The 16,855-nt window shown below is 40.1% G+C and overlaps 1 long non-coding RNA gene across 1 annotated transcript; it reads left to right on the top strand.

Annotated features, from left to right (window-relative positions):
• Positions 1-15,710: 15,710 nt before the first annotated feature.
• Positions 15,711-16,855, top strand: LOC144542928 (uncharacterized). The gene is made up of 3 exons (XR_013507514.1): positions 15,711-15,920; positions 16,099-16,170; positions 16,747-16,855. It is a non-coding gene; the product is annotated as an uncharacterized LOC144542928 (long non-coding RNA).

The following is a 16,855-nucleotide window of genomic DNA, read 5'->3' as shown; positions in this document are numbered from 1 at the left end:
ATTGGAAAACAGCAGTTGGAGTTGTTATAACAAATTAAAGTGTTCGTGAAAGCTATATAATGTCTGAATGTGCATCATTAATGTATATTTATACACACACATACAGTATACCTTTTTTACTTCTTAGTATTATTACATTTTAGTACATTTCTAACATTATTACTTGTCACTGCCTTCCTACTCTTCATACTACTAGTCCCTTCCAGCTTTTCACATAAGCCTTCCTACTAACAGATAGTTTGTTCGCCTTTGTAGTCTTCCTACCAACTACATATTTTCATACCTTTTTTACTTTTTAGTATTATTACATTTTAGTACATTTCTAACATTATTACTTGTCACTTTCGTATTTTCTGTTTTTTTCTACTGAATATATACCTACTCTTCATACTCTTCATACCTGCTATTCATACTCCTTGTACCTTTCAGATTTTACAAAATAGTCTTCCTACTATCTCCTTCCACCTTTTACACATAAGCCTTCCTACATATTTTCTTACTTTTGTACTTGTTACTATTATGAAAGTTTAGTACATTTCTAACATTATTACTTATCACTTTGACACTCATTACAGCTCCTTCACAGAAGTGTTTTAAACTGCCACATTTCTCACAGTTTTAACATTACATACACATATTATACTTTGCTTCAGCCGTTTCAGTTTGAACAGACGATCCACAGTCATGTTCAAAAACACGCGCACACACACACACACACACACATACACACACACACACACAGACAGAAATATGTGACATAGATACAGCCATAGGATAGAAAGAGGGAAAGAGGAGAGTGATAGACCAGTCACAGACAGCCAACAGAAAGGGTGAGCTGTACCCACACTAAACTGCACCAGTGCCACAGTTTGCACTCTCAGCAATCACACGCATTTTCTCCAGAAAATGCACCTTTCTAGTTATTATTTTTATTCCGTACATTTTTTTGGCACCTATCTCCTCCTTCATACTTTCAGCTAGAAACTCCATTCAAACTCAGCTTGTTTAGGACATGTGCGCGCGTATTCAACTTTTTTATATCTTTTATACTTTTTAAACTATTCTACTTTTTTCTACTTTTTTTTATAATGGGAGTCTATGGGCGGAATGTTCAAACCATGCCCTCTTTGAACTCGACCTACTCTTTCATACTTTAAGCTAGAAACTCCATTCAAACTTTAAACAGGTCACCACTTTTAGTACTTTATCACTTTAATTCAGCTTTTTGATACCCTTTGTACTTTTTGAGTAATCACATTTTAAGTTTTATACTTTTTTCAACCTTTATAATGGGACCCTATGGAGCTACGCTAGAGTGCGTGATGTCACAACTCACTCTAGCAGACTTTACAGGCTGTACTTTTCACTAAATTCACACATTTTAAAACTGTGACAGTTCACACAACTTTAACACTACATACACATATTATAGATCAAACCCTTCAGCTGCTTCTGCTCTCACTCACAATGTCAATATATAAGCGATGCGATGTATAGTTTTTGAGATATTAACGTTTGTTTGACACTAGTGTTCCACTCCATTTCACAGTAGTTTCTGCTGCTCTACTGCTCTCTTACACATGCAGCTCTTCTGCTTATTTCACTCTTCTCCATTTCAACATGTCTTTTACATATTTTCATACCTTTTTTACTTCTTAGTATTATTACATTTTAGTACATTTCTAACATTATTACTTGTCTCTGCCTTCTTACTCTTCATACTACTAGTACCTTCCAGCTTTTCACATAAGCCTTCCTACTCTTCCTACCAACTGCACATTTTTATACCTTTTTACTTCTTAGTATTTTTACATTTTAGTATTAGCATTTCTAACATTATTACTTGTCACTTTCTTACTTTCTGTTTTTTTCTACTGAATATCTACCTACTCTTCATACTCTTCATACCTGCTATTCATACTCCTTGTACCTTTCAGATTTTACAAAATAGTCTTCCTACTAACTATCTCTACATACCTTTCATACTCCTTCCCCTTTTACACATAAGCCTTCCTACATATTTTTTTACTTTTGTACTTGTTATTATTATGAAATTTTAGTACATTTCTAACATTATCATTTATCACTTTGACACTCATTACAGCTCCTTCACAGAAGTGTTTTAAACTGCCACATTTCTCACAGTTTTAACATTACATACACATATTATACTTTGCTTCAGCCGTTTCAATTTGAACAGACGATCCACGGTCAGTCATGTTAAGAAACGCGCCCACGCCCACACGTGCCTACACACACCACATATGCTAGGTATTCGTTACTATGGGCTGTCACGAGCAACAGTTTGCACGCTCAGCCATCACACGCATTTTCTCCAGAAAATGCACCTTTCTAGTTATTATTATTATTTTTCTTCCGGACACTTTTTTAAACTTTAATGCGGCTTGAACTGTTTGAGCTATCGACACGTCCAACTCTCAAACGTTCAGCATGTTCGGGAATAGCGTGCTTCTACTTTTCTAAGTGTTCCGATGTTTACTTTTTCCGCTATTTACGTTTAAACAGGAATTTTTTCCCAATAGAAATGAATGGTGGAATGTTCAGCTCGCTAGAGTGTGTGATGTCATCCTCACTCTAGCTACTCTTCAGACTTCAGATGCTGTGATTTTTAACTAAATATTCAAATTTCTTAAACTGTCATGACTCCCATAATTTTCACACTACATATACATATTATATATCAAACTGTTCAGCTACTCTTTCTGTCACTCACAATGTAAATATCTAAGTCATAGTGTTTAGACTTTTTCAGCTATGATGGTTTGTTCAACACTAGTGCAAAACTGTGTTTTACAGCTCTGTTCTATCTTTTAAACAGCTTTATCATTTCCACATTCTTAAACTGTCACTATTCCCACAATTTTCATACTACATACATATATTTTACAGCAACCTGTTCAGCTACTTCTTCTGTCACTCACAATGTAAATATCTAAGTCATAGTGTTCATACTTTTTGAACTGCGATGGTTTGTTCAACACTAGTGCTTTACAGTAATTTTGCCTACTTTAAACATATTTTTCTTTCTGCATATGCAGTATTTAAATTGTAGTAGTTCCCACAATTTTCACACTACATACATATATTATATATAAAACTGTTCAGCTACTTCTTCTCTCTCTCACAATATAACTATCTAAGTGATGGGATTTGTAGTTTTTGAGCTATGATGGTTTGTTCAACACTAGTGCTGTACAGTTTTTGGCTCCTATGAGCAGATTTTTTCTGCTTACGCATATTTGAACTCTCACAATGTCCACAACTTTAAGACTACATGCATATATTACACATTAAAATGTTCAGCCAGTCCTACTCTTTTTCACAATGTAAATATCTAAGTACTGGGATTTGTAGTTTTTCAGTTAGGTACATTTGTTCAACATTAGTGCTCCAATTCAACTTTTTCCACTTTATTTTACTACAGTTCAACTTCTTCAACTTTCTTTCAACTGTAATAATTTCCACAAATTTGAACAGTTCATTCACATATTACACATCAAACTGTTCAGCTGTTCCTGCTTTAACTGTAGTAGTTTCCACTATTTTCAATTCAACTTTTTCACTTCATTTTACTACAGTTCAACTTCTTCAACTTTCTTTCAACTGTAATCAACTTACTACTATTTCTAATACTGCTACTATTACTACTGCTACTACTTCTAATACTACTACTACTTCTAATACTGCTACTATTACTACTGCTACTACTGCTACTTCTACTACTACTGCTACTACTACTACCTCTAATACTACTACTATTACTACTGCTACTACTTCTAATACTACTACTATTACTACTGCTACTACTTCTAATACTACTACTACTTCTAATACTGTTACTACTACTGCTACTACTGCTACTAGTATTACTACTACTGTTACTACTACTACTATTTCTAATGCTGCTACTACTACTGCCACTACTACTGCTACTGCAGCTACTACTACTGCTACTACTACTACGTCTAATACTGCTACTACTTCTACTGCTACTACTACTACTTCTACTACTACTGCTACTACCTCTAATATACTGCTACTGCTATCACTACTACTGCTACTACTACTACTACTTCTACTACTTCTCTCCTAATGCTGCTGTCTGCACTTCTCCACTTTCATACACACGTAGGGGGCCACACACACACACACACACACACACACACACACACACACACACACACACGTATTGGATTTGATGAATAAATAAAAATAAATCTGTTTAAATCTATATTTTAAGGTTTAAACTTTATGACTTTTATTTTGAAGGCTGAAAGCCCAAACCGGAAGTTGTATTCATTGATATTCTGGTGAGCTTAACGCACGTAGCGTCTGTGTGCATCGAGTGGCTTTGACAAGCTGGAAGTCTCCCATTTCCCAGTTCACCTGAACGCACCACGTGTAAAAGCTGCCGTGTGACGGTTAGAAAAAGATCATTTGTGTTTTGGTAAGAGAAGGTGAGGGCAACGCCGCTTTATCGGCCAACTTAACGGTCATTTTACCGCTATGTTGGTCCAATGTAGGCTGAGACATTGTTTCTGTTTTTAAAATGCCATTAGATTTAACATAACGTGCTAACTGAGACAAGCGACAGCTTTCAGACATTAATGTTACATTGGTAGCGTTTAAGACTGCTTTCAAAACATCAACTGCCCAGTTTTTTACACTAAGTACATATATTACACAACAAACTGTTCAGCTACTTCTTCTCTCTCTCACAATGTAAATACCTAAGTGGTGGGATCTGTAGTTTTTGAGCTATGATGGTTTGTTCAACACCAGTGCTGTTCAGTTTTTGGCTCTTATGAACAGATTTTTTCTGTTTACACATATTTGAACTCTCACAATTTCCACAATTGTAACACTATATACATATATTACACATTAAAATCTTCAGCCAGTCCTGCTCTTTCTCACAATGTAAATATCTAAATGGTGGGATTTGTAGTTTTTGAATTATTAACGTTTGAGCTCCACTTGCGCCTCTGCTGCTCTCCTAATGCAGCTTTCCTAATGCTGCTGTCTGCACTTCTCCACTTTCATACACACGTAGAGGGCCACACACACTCACTCTCTCTCTCTCTCTCTCTCTGTTAATACTGCTACTACTGCTTCTACTTCTAATACTACTACTACTACTTCTAATACTGCTACTATTACTACTGCTACTGCAGCTACTACTACTACTACTACTTCTACTACTACTGCTACTACTACTACCTCTAATACTACTACTACTGCTAATAGTACTACTTCTACTACTACTGCTACTACTACTAGCTCTAATACTACTACTACTACTACTACAGCTACTACTGCTAATAGTACTACTACTGCTACTTCTACTACTACTACTACTTCAAATACTGCTACTTCTAACACTGCTACTACTACAACTATTACTTCAGCTAAGTACTGCTTCAAACACCAGATCGAAATACTCAAAATGTACAGACATTTAAACTCTTTGTAATGAAATTCAACTGTCTTCAGCCTTCTCTTGCTGAAGCAAGCACACAAATTTTCTTCAGAAAATTTTACCTTTTCTAGTTATTAGTGTGCTTGCCGTAGGCAGAGCACACTCTTATTATCTCGCATACTTATTAGTGTGCTTGCCGTAGGCAGAGCACACTCTTATTATCTTGCATACTTATTATTATTAGTGTGCTTGCCGTAGGCAGAGCACACTCTTATTATCTTGCATACTTATTATTATTAGTGTGCTTGCCGTAGGCAGAGCACACTCTTATTATCTTGCATACTTATTAGTGTGCTTGCCGTAGGCAAAGCACACTCTTATTATCTTGCATACTTATTATTATTAGTGTGCTTGCCGTAGGCAGAGCACACTCTTATTATCTTGCATACTTATTATCTTACTTATTATCTTACCTACTTACATCTTATTATTGTGTGATTGCTGACTCGTTTCTAAGAGATCCCTCATAAGGTTTTTGAGATATTAAGGATTAAATGCCATTTCAGACGCAATACACACATTGTACAATGATGAGAACCATGTGGACTCAATCATAGGATCACAGAGACAGATTTTTAAGTTTCGTTTTGTCCGATTTAAGTTTCGTTTTGTCCGCCATCTTGTTTCTCCGCACAGTAGCTGAAGCTAACTGAAGCTAAGGTAGAATCAGATCAGTATGGATGTATTTGGACTTTTATTCTGTATATTAAAAGTCTACTGTGGAGTTTTTTACCAGCTGGCTTGATGCATTTGGGACAGATGGACCGTTTACCGGCTGGCTTGATGCATTTGGGACAGAGGGAATCGCGCTGCGGAGATCGGGAAGTACGTTAGCACGCAGTAGCTGAAGCTAACTAGCAAGCAACAGTAGCATGAGCTTACTAGGCTATACAAATGAAATGGTCGAGCTCATTCATGTCAGTGCTTCGACACAGCCAGCAGATGGCGACAGAGACCATGAGTTCCCCACATGGGCTGGCTTGATGCATTTGGGACATTGTAAAAGGATGAGAACCTGAGAACCGTGTGGACTCAATCACAGGATCACCGAGCCAGAAATTGAAGTTTGGTTTTGTCCTTGTTTCTCCGCGGAGATCGGGAGGCTCCCACCCAGTAGCTGAAGCTAAGGTAGAATCAGATCAGTATGGATGTATTTGGACTTTTATTCTGTATATTAAAAGTCTAGTGCAGAGTCTTTAATGGCTGGCTTGATGCATTTGGGACAGACGGACCGCGCTGCGGAGATCGGGAGGTACGTTAGCACACAGTAGCTGAAGCTAACTGAAGCTAAGGTAGAATCAGATCAGTATGGATGTATTTGGCCTATTATTCTGTAGATTAAAAGTCTAGTGCAGAGTTTTTAATGGCTGGCTTGATGCATTTGGGACAGACGGACGGATCGGGAGGTACGTTAGCTGGTTTCTCACACACAGTAGCTGAAGCTAACTGAAGCTAAGGTACACACACAGTATGGTGGTTTCTGCGCGTCGGCCGACGCTTAACGGAGCTTCTCACGCGCTCAGTTTTTAAGCTAGAGCGGAGCTTTTTTTATGATCGGAAACTAGACATCCAGACGAATGCGTAGGTACCAGCCATGTTATGCTAGCTCGCTGGGAAGCGGGCGTAAGATAGCTCCAAAGTCGGTGAGGTTTAGCTCTAGAATTGTGATGCGTTTTAGGTCCTTGGAAAGCTGGGAATCTTTAGTTTCATTCGATACCAAACATGTTGTTGTGGCGTGATGAGAAAAGTATCCCAGTGCCTTTGAACGCAACTGGCTCTGTTTACTGAGTCTAGTCTGTCAAATTCAAAAGGGGCCAGTGTTACAATTACCTAGGTATCTGGTTAGATGAAAAAATGTCTTTTAAACCCATGTCAATGAACTGACTAAGAAAGTAAAATTTAAACTGGGTGGGTTTTTTTTTAGAAATAAGCAATGCCTTACCATGAGTAGTAGGATGCAGATTGTATAAGCAACACTTTTTATCAGTGCTTGATTAAGGTGCTGCTGGGTGATGCATTTTATAGGGATTGCTCTTGTTTTTCTTAGTAGACTTTCTTATTTTGTCTGCATGTGGATGGTCTGGAAATAACTTATTTTGTTTGTTGTTTTGTTTTCTTGTAGTTGTGTACACAGGTCTGTCTTGCAAACAAGATCTCGATCTCAATGGGACTTACCTGTTTAAATAAAGGAAATAAAAAAAATATTTTAGGACATTATTATTTAAACTCTTTGTGATCAGACACAGTTTGGACAAAATACAATTGGTTTACGGATTTACGGAGCGAAATGCTAACAATTGCAATGCTGCACGGCTTAGCAAAACTAGTGAACGGCAAGTCTAAGGGCAGGGGCATTGCAAGGGCGGCAAGCACACTTTAAATTTTCTTTAGAAAATTTAGCCTTTTCTAGTTATTATTATTCCGTACGTTTTTTGCCAAGTTTCAACTCCTTCATACTTTCACCTAGAGACTCCGTTCAAACTTTAAAATGTTCAGCTTCTTCAGGAATGGTGTGCTTCTATTTTTCTCAGTGATTTGACTTTTACTTTTTAAGATATTCTACTTTTTTCTACTTTTTTTTATAATGGAAGTCTATGGGCGGAATGTTCAAACCATGCCCTCTTTGAACTCTAACTACTCTTTCATACTTTAAGCTAGAAACTTCATTCAAACTTTAAACGGGTCACCACTTTTAGTACTTTATCACTTTAATTCAGCTTTTTGACAACTTTTGTACATTTTGAGTAATCGCAGTTTACGTTTTATACTTTTTTCAACCTTTATAATGGCAGCTTATGGAGCTACGCTAGAGTGCGTGATGTCACAATTCACTCTAGCAGACTTTACAGGCTGTACTTTTTACTAAATTCACACTTTTTTAAACTGTGACAGTTCACACAACTTTAATACTACATACACATATTATACATCAAACCCTTCAGCTACTTCTGCTCTCACTCACAATGTCAATATATAAGCGATGCTATGTATAGTTTTTGAGATATTAACTTTTGTTTGACACTAGTGTTCCACTCTTTTTCACAGTAGTTTCTGCAGCTCTTCTGCTTATTTCACTCTTCTCCATTTCAACATGTCTTTTACATATTTTCATACCTTTTTTACTTCTTAGTATTATTACATTTTAGTACATTTCTAAAATTATTACTTGTCACTGCCTTCCTACTCTTCATACTACTAGTACCCTCCAGCTTTTCACATAAGCCTTCCTACTAACAGATAGTTTGTTAGCCTTCATAGTCTTCCTACCAACTACATATTTTCATACCTTTTTACTTCTTAGTATTTTTACATTTTAGTACTTTTCTAACATTATTACTTGTCACTTTCTTACTTTCTGTTTTTTTCTACTGAATATATACCTACTATTCATACTCTTCATACCTGCTATTCATACTCCTTGTACCTTTCAGATTTTACAAAATAGTCTTCCTACTAACTATCTCCTTCCACCTTTTACACATAAGCCTTCCTACATATTTTCTTACTTTTGTACTTGTTACTATTATGAAATGTTAGTACATTTCTAACAATATTACTTATCACTTTGACACTCATTACAGCTCCTTCACAGAAGTGTTTTAAACTGCCACATTTCTCACAGTTTTAACATTACATACACATATTATACTTTGCTTCAGCCGTTTCAGTTTGAACAGACGATCCACAGTCATGTTCAAAAACACGCGCGCGCACACACACACACACATACAGCTGCTGGTACGTACACATCCACCCGCACGCACACACACACACACACACAGACAGAAATATGTGACATAGATACAGCCATAGGATAAGAAAGAGGGAAAGAGGAGAGTGATAGACCAGTCACAGACAGCCAACAGAAAAGGTGAGCTGTACCCACACTAAACTGCACCAGTGCCACAGTTTGCACTCTCAGCAATCACACGCATTTTCTCCAGAAAATGCACCTTTCTAGTTAAGTAATAAAGTTGAATAAATGTGTTAAAATAAAATCTTAACACATTGGATTAATGGCGGCTCCGTTGCCATGGTGACAGAGGGACCTGCCCATGGCGGCCCATGCAGCCACCGCTGAATTGTGACGCAAAGCGCATTTGTGACGCAAACCCCGAGTTTGGAGTTGAGGTACACTTTCATGCCGTTCATGCGTCACTTTCTACATGATTTTCACAGGTAAGTTTGATAGGATTTACTTTCAAGAACAAATCTGTCAGCAGGTAAAAACTGCTCCGTTTTACTTACTGTACATTATGATACCAACGTGTTAAACTGTTAAGATTACTGTAAACTGCACGGATATCTGCACAGAAGGATGCAGTGTGATTAGTAATCCCCTCATAGACCCAACTCAAAGTGAAATAGGTTATTTGATGAATATAATATAATATTCACCTGTAGAACATATTAGTCTTCAAATGTAGCCTTAGCAGTAAATAGCCTGCTATGAGTCAGTAAAATGTCTCTAGCTAATGCTTTCTGTATGTTAACTGCATGAAGTCTGGTTTGACACCTGGACTTGATCCTGTCAAACCCTTTCTGATTTGACTGCATTTTCTTAAATATAGTGATTTCTCTAGTACTTGCTATGTCTTGCAAGCTGTTTATGCCTTTGTGTGTGTGTGTGTGTGTGTGTGTGTGTGTGTGTGTGTTTTCCAGACCCAGAGACAGAAGATGGATAATTACCTGAAGCTAGCTCTGCTCGGTGAAGGCAGCTACGGCCAAGTTTACAAATGTCAACACAGGCAGTCAAAAGACATTGTGGCTATCAAGAAGTATCTACATTCGTCGGAACAAGTAGTGAGCTGGACTTTAGAGAGAGAAATCAAGCTGCTGGTGGTAAGGATTTCTTAAGATATGGCTCAGGACCCAAAAGTGTTTCTAATACTGATAAAACACATTTTTACAGATAGGTTTGTGTATTTGATTTATTATTCTGCTTTATTCTCATGTCACCCTGTTTTTGATTCATCTGCTGTCATGTTTTATCATGTTGTTGTTTGTAAGTGTAGAGTATATATTGAGTCCTATATTAGTGTAGAAATATGGTTTCATGTGTCACAGTGAGACCAAATGCTTTATTTGTATCCTGAGCTGAGAAAACCTGAACTGCTGTTCATCACTGACAGTTTTGAGGAGGATTAGGAAAGAGTCCAGGGTGACATCACCTTGTTGTCCACTTTTGAACCACACGGCTAAATTTATCCAAACTCAGCGATAGTTCATCATGAAGCCCCTTTGTTGTAGCTAGGAGTTTTGAAGTGCAGTGAATTGTTGCTAAAAGTTGAAACAGTATGTCGGTGATTCAACTTGAGTGTCTTACTGTTGAACAGCAATGCCGCCATGAGAACCTGGTGCGGATGCAGGATGTGTTCAAGCATGACGGCCACCTGCATGCAGTGTTTGAATTTGTCGACCGCTGCCTTGTGGAGGAGGTGGCGAGGGAGCCTCAAGGCCTGCAGAAGACAAGCATCAGGAAGCACACCTTCCAGATCCTGAGAGCTGTCGACTACCTGCATACCAACAATGTAAATATTACTGAAAAGAGCTGAACATTGCTTTGCTTTCATTACTGCTAAAGGTGTTGTTTTGTTGGTCCTCTCTCAAACTATTTTCTCCACCTCCAGATTGTTCACAGAGACATCAAGCCAGACAACATACTGGTCACAAGCTCAGGTGTGATCAAGCTGTGTGACTTTGGCATATTCTCAGAGCCTGTTGTCTGGTTTCACAGCCAACCAGGATGTAGTGTATGCACTTTAGTGTATTCCTATCTGGGTTCTTAAGGTGTTTCTCTGTCTGCTCTCTCCCCTCTCCTTCAGACCTGTGGATGTGTGGGCCATCGGCTGTACCATCCTGATCATGGCCAGATGTGGCGTGTTCCTGTATGGAGACACAGAGATCGATCAGCTGCATCAGATTGTCAGGAAAGTGGGTAAGTAGTCCCCCGCCTCAGGAGTGTGTGCATGGAAACGTGCAGATGTATGGGTAAGTGCGTGTGTTCATCAGTGGTGGGAAATGGACTTGGACAATAAAGATCACCGACGTTGGTAAAATAACAGCAGTAGATAACTTTATTATCCCCCAGTACAGCGGCAGACTATGCTCTGTGATCATACCTTTAAACTGCAGAATAAGCGCAAAATCATTTGAAAAATAGGTCTGCTCACTAGCTTCATCACACTGCTATCAATAGGCCAACATGCCTGCTAGGATTTTGTTATTGTGAGAATGTAGGTGGCAAAGAGACAAAAATGCCCATCACCATGTAATCTTATGTATATGTACCTACTGTATATCTCAAGTGGTAAGTCGTCTATGGTGCTCAACTAATGATGAGGAAAGGTGTTTTCTCTGACTTTCTGTTCTTCTGCTGCAACGATGTGCAAATCAAATAAACAGTCCACTATCCTGGAGTTAAGGGTCGTGGTTCACTTTCAATATGACATTATGTGTCAGAGAAGTGTTCAGTTTATATGATCATTGTTGGGTTTTTCTTTCTTGTCATGCCAGGACCGCTGACCCCTGGCCAAATGCAGATGTTTTCGGATAACCCCAGCTATACTTCATTCAGCCTGCCTGAGGTGGAGCTGCCCAAAGACCTCAGGAGGAAGTACGGCCTGCACGACCCCCTGTTGGCTGACCTGGTGGAAGTAAGTGTGCTCTCTTCTGCACAACTGGGCAGCCACTGATCACACAGTGTGGTCCTATAACTATTACATTTATCTTTAGATTTGAGTTTCAGTAGAACATGGTCTAGATACTGTTTTCATTGGCTTTTCTACCATGCATAGAAATAAACACTGCTGTACATTGTCTAACCTCAGGATTATTAATGTCTGTCTTTTACCATGGGTTCTCCTTGTAGGTTATTATTAAAGTTATTTCATTACAGAATCTTGTGTTAGGGTTACAAACTAACTCTTTCTGGTGCTGCGTAATGCATCTGTCTCTGTGAGTTGTATCTTTCTTATTTTAAACAATGTGAAGAAGAGTTAAAAGAGTCATGCTGTTTTTCAGTCAAGTCTCCAGATGGATCCTGCGAACAGGCCAAGCTGCTCTGGGATGATGAACCATGAATATTTCACCGGAGACGGGTTCCCTGAAATGTGAGTAGGCTGTGACATGGGGCTCTGTGGGGACGGAGGGGGAGGAGAGAGTTACTGTTACAGTTACTGTTGGTGTGTAATTAATGAGTTTTTGGAGAGACATCCTGAACTGAAGGATGTATCACTGTATTATCACTGTGTCTCACAGCTGATGGACCTTCACTACTAATGCTGCTGTTTAGTGTTGTCATAGACAAGACATGGTGCAAACACCAAGTTAACTGGTGGCTCAACTGTGTGCACCAATCTTGACTTTCATATCCTTTCCTTTAAGCCTTTAGTCAGTCAGATGTGTCAGCTGTAACTGGTAACTAGCCTCAGCAAAAACACAACAACAACAGTCTGGCCAAGATGTAAAACACTACAAATAATATTTGGGGAAATCCAGTGGGCCAGGTGTATAAAGATGGTTGCCTCCTGAAGTGACATCATTTGGTCCTCCAGGCCAATCCCACAATGCAAAGGGCACACATTGTTTCCAATCATTTCCACACAGCTAAGGGTGGATATCATCATTTGTACACTTTATACTATGAGACAAACCAGGAGCCAGCCATCTTTGTACATTAAGTGTTTTTCAGGCAATCTCGGAAAAATAAACAGAGTCATTTGAAACTGTAATGCAGCTCTGGTCCAGTACTATTTGCTTGCTGTTACCAGGGGTAAAGAGAAAGTGAAGGAGAAGACCATCTCCTTTCTTAAACTGGAACAAATGAGCCACTTTCTGTTCTGCTGTCTCCTGTATAGATTCATCCCAGAGATCCAGGAGATGGTCCAAAAGGATGTCGAGGCCCGCAGGATGTCACTGCATCAGACTCCTGAAGATTTAGTGGTGGATGCCGTCAATCATACAGCCTCTTCCCGGCAGAGAGGAGAAAAACAGGTATCTGAAACGGTCGAGGACCCCGAATCCTCCCAGCTGGAACCTTATGGCTACCAGATTATCAATGTCATCTTCGACCACATGACAAAGAGGAGCCCCTCTGGCTGGGTGGTCTCAGAGAACAGCGTCCAGAACGCCACCGAGCTGACCAGTGACAAGGAACAGCTCTTGGTGGATACACCTGAGTCGGCACAAGACGACGTCAGGAAGCAGGATCCACAAGTGAAGAGGCCGTCTCGGCACTTCTCCTCCGCCATGGTGCCTTCCTGCGTCCAGCCTGTGCTGGACCTCATCAACAACGCCATGACGGAGTTCTTCAGCACAGATGAGAGCAAGGTAGGTTGAAGAAATAGGGCTAGAGCCAACAGTTTTTGCTGTATATTCGGAAGGTCTTTTCAACATGGCACCAGAATCAGCTGGTGTAATAAATGATAAAGAGGCTGGCCTATAAAATCTGTCAAAATCTCATCACTCAACTTGCTGTGTCTTGCTTGTTTTGTTGTTGTTTTTATTGAAGGTGTGTGTGACCAACCAGGCCGATTTGGAGACCAACTCGCCCTCCGCTTTGGCCATACAACTGGTGGACAGCACCTTCATGGAATTGGCCAAGACAGCACAAGACAAGGGTTTTAACGCACCAGGCACTATGGTGGATAAGTGCATATCTTTGGCCAACGTGCTGTCACTGTCAACAGTCCTGAGCCTGGAGCCTGAAGACAGCAACACCCAGGCAATCCTGAGCGTCAGGAAGGACATGGCCGCAGCTGTGACAAAGCAGCTGCACAGCTTTCTGTACCAGGAACAGAGAGAAAGAGGCGGCGCGGTGCCACCAGCGCCCAGCGACAGAGAGGCAGCGGCTGTGACATCATCACCCGCGGTCAAGGAAGAGCCAGCGGTGATGTCATCAGCTAGGCATGGCGCTCTGGACGCCACTGACCGGCCCGTGGAGGAACCTGCGGATCCTCTGGCTGACAGTGGTGAGAACTCTCGATGTTTGATAGATTTATATCAACAGTGTAGACTGACATCAAGTGAAAGGATTCTCACTGTGCACATTTACAAAATCACATGGAGAACATATTGATATAATGTATTTTTTTCTTTTGTCAGGAAATGAGGTGGAGCCTGTGGAGGAAAAGAAAAAGAAGAAGAAGAAGAAGGGAATCAAAGGTGCCTTCCGCAGAGCTATGAAGGCCATCAGGCGCTGCTTCACCTGCTGCTTCCCCCCAGCAAAGCACAGTGAAGAAATATAAAGACTCTCCGCCTGTCCACACAAACAGGCAACAATGGAGGTATGTTCACATTCAGTTGTCTGTCTTGGACCGAAACTTCAACCTTCCCCACCCACTCTGATCAGAAATGTTATGAAAATTCTAATGATCGATAATGATAAGACAAATGTAGAATATTCGAATATGCTAAATAATTATTAATTATTTTTGTTTTTTTGCAATGTAGATGATCTTTTCCCGCTTCCACTTCCCCCCCATCCCAGGTTTCAGGTAAGTATTAACCAACAAATCATGGCTGGCAAGCGTTTTTAGCTTGTCAACTTGTCACCGGTGGACAATTCCCAACACACACACACAGGTTTGGCCACCGGTACGTTATTGTTTGTTTGTTGGGTTGCCTGCTGGGGAGGAGGGAGGGAGGGAGGGAGATGAGGGGCGTATGCTGTGTGTGTGTGCAGATTATGCTGGAAGAAGACATCCATGGAGGGGTCCTGTTCCAGAGGAGACTACCAGGAGAATTCCACATGGACCGCTCTATCTGTGGGCCTGTGAGAGCGACAGAGAGAGAGGAGAGAGAGGAGAGAGAGAGAGAGAGAGAGAGAGAGAGAGAGCCTAGGTGAGTGTGCCCGACACATAGTGCAGCTGGCTAATAATTCAGCATTGATTTGATTCAGCATTCTAGCTGGAGACACTGTAATTACATTAAGTCACAATAATACATTAAAAAAAAAAAAAAACCATATCTTAGATTTCATGCTTTATTTTACAACGATGCCAGCTTTCAGACACATAGAGTGGGAGCCAATTTTAGCTAGCAAATACAAGTGTAGTTGGGGCTAAAACCTAACTTTGTACATTTGTTGTGTAGGAGGACAGAGCCAAGGTGTGTCAGCAACAGGAGGAGAGCCCCCCTGTTGATATTAATTGCTTCACTTGTCCCACCCAGTGGTGAAGAAAACTTTCTGGTGCAAGGATGGCACCGATAGAAAGTGGGCACAGCAATTGTGTACTCAAGTTTGACGACAGTGCAACAGTTGAAAACGTACAGTATGAGCTGAAAAGCCTAGCTGTGCAGCGGAGCAGATTGAGAATGTGAGATGAGTAAAAGAGCAGAACAGTGGACGAAGGATCTGGAGCTGAAGAGGAGGAGAAGAACAGTGAATAGAAGCTGAGAAAGCTGCTCCTATAATAAGGTACACTATATTTTGGGCGTTCTTGGTTTACATGTTTTAGTAATTCCTGTGTGACTTTATTACTCTGAGTATATTGTCTGTTCAACCATCTCTACCTTACTGTAGAATGAACATAATGTGATGTGTCTAAGTTTCAGTTATGAATCATCAAGTGTGTCCTCTCTGTCTCTGTCTACAGGTTGCCTTCGCATGTTTGTCTTCATGGAAGAAGCGGGCCAGTTCATCCACAGCCAGGCAGCCTTTTATGCCTGTGAGTACATTGTCTATTCAACCATCTCTACTTATTTCAAACATCTCTACTTAACGACTTACAATAGAGCAATAAAGAGAGGCCAGAGACTCGTAAATCGCCAGTAAGGATGGTTGGTGTCCGGCCGATTGTGGTGGGCTGGTCTTGACAAAAGTCCAGAGTCAATTTTTGATCCCAGTCCATCTCTGACTGTAGGGTGTAATGGCCATTACATCAGAGCAGTGATTCTTAAACTGCTGGTCAGGATTCACATTATAGTATTTTTTAAGAGCCTGGCTCCAAAGTGGAGACTTGATTTACATCAACTGGGCTTCAAGCTTAAACCATATTAAGGGATAGTTGTAATTATTTTCCTCTAAGTCTAACATCTAACATTGGATAGGATAGAACAAAAACAAACATGGCGGATTTACTTTTCATTTGAGGCTGAATGACCTCAAATGAAAACTGTTTATTCTCACTGTCATGTGACCGAGCCCAGCAGCGTCTTCTCCTACCTTAGCTTAGACAGCACATCAGGCTCAGTATGTCTCTCTGAGTGTGTGTGTCTGACTGCTTGTCTCTCCTCTCTTTCAGACCAACGCTGTGTTTCTACCTGCCGGTGGATTTGGGTGCTGCTCTAGTTCCTGTAGACGTCTCTGCCTCATTGCCATTGTCCACATTGCTGTCCATCTGGCCATTTGTC

This window comes from Centroberyx gerrardi, chromosome 3, assembly GCF_048128805.1.
Source record: "Centroberyx gerrardi isolate f3 chromosome 3, fCenGer3.hap1.cur.20231027, whole genome shotgun sequence".
In the NCBI taxonomy this organism is placed as follows: Eukaryota; Metazoa; Chordata; class Actinopteri; order Beryciformes; family Berycidae; genus Centroberyx; species Centroberyx gerrardi.
The sequence above is the reverse complement of the archived record's forward strand: the minus strand, read 5'-3'. Positions and strand labels throughout refer to the sequence as shown.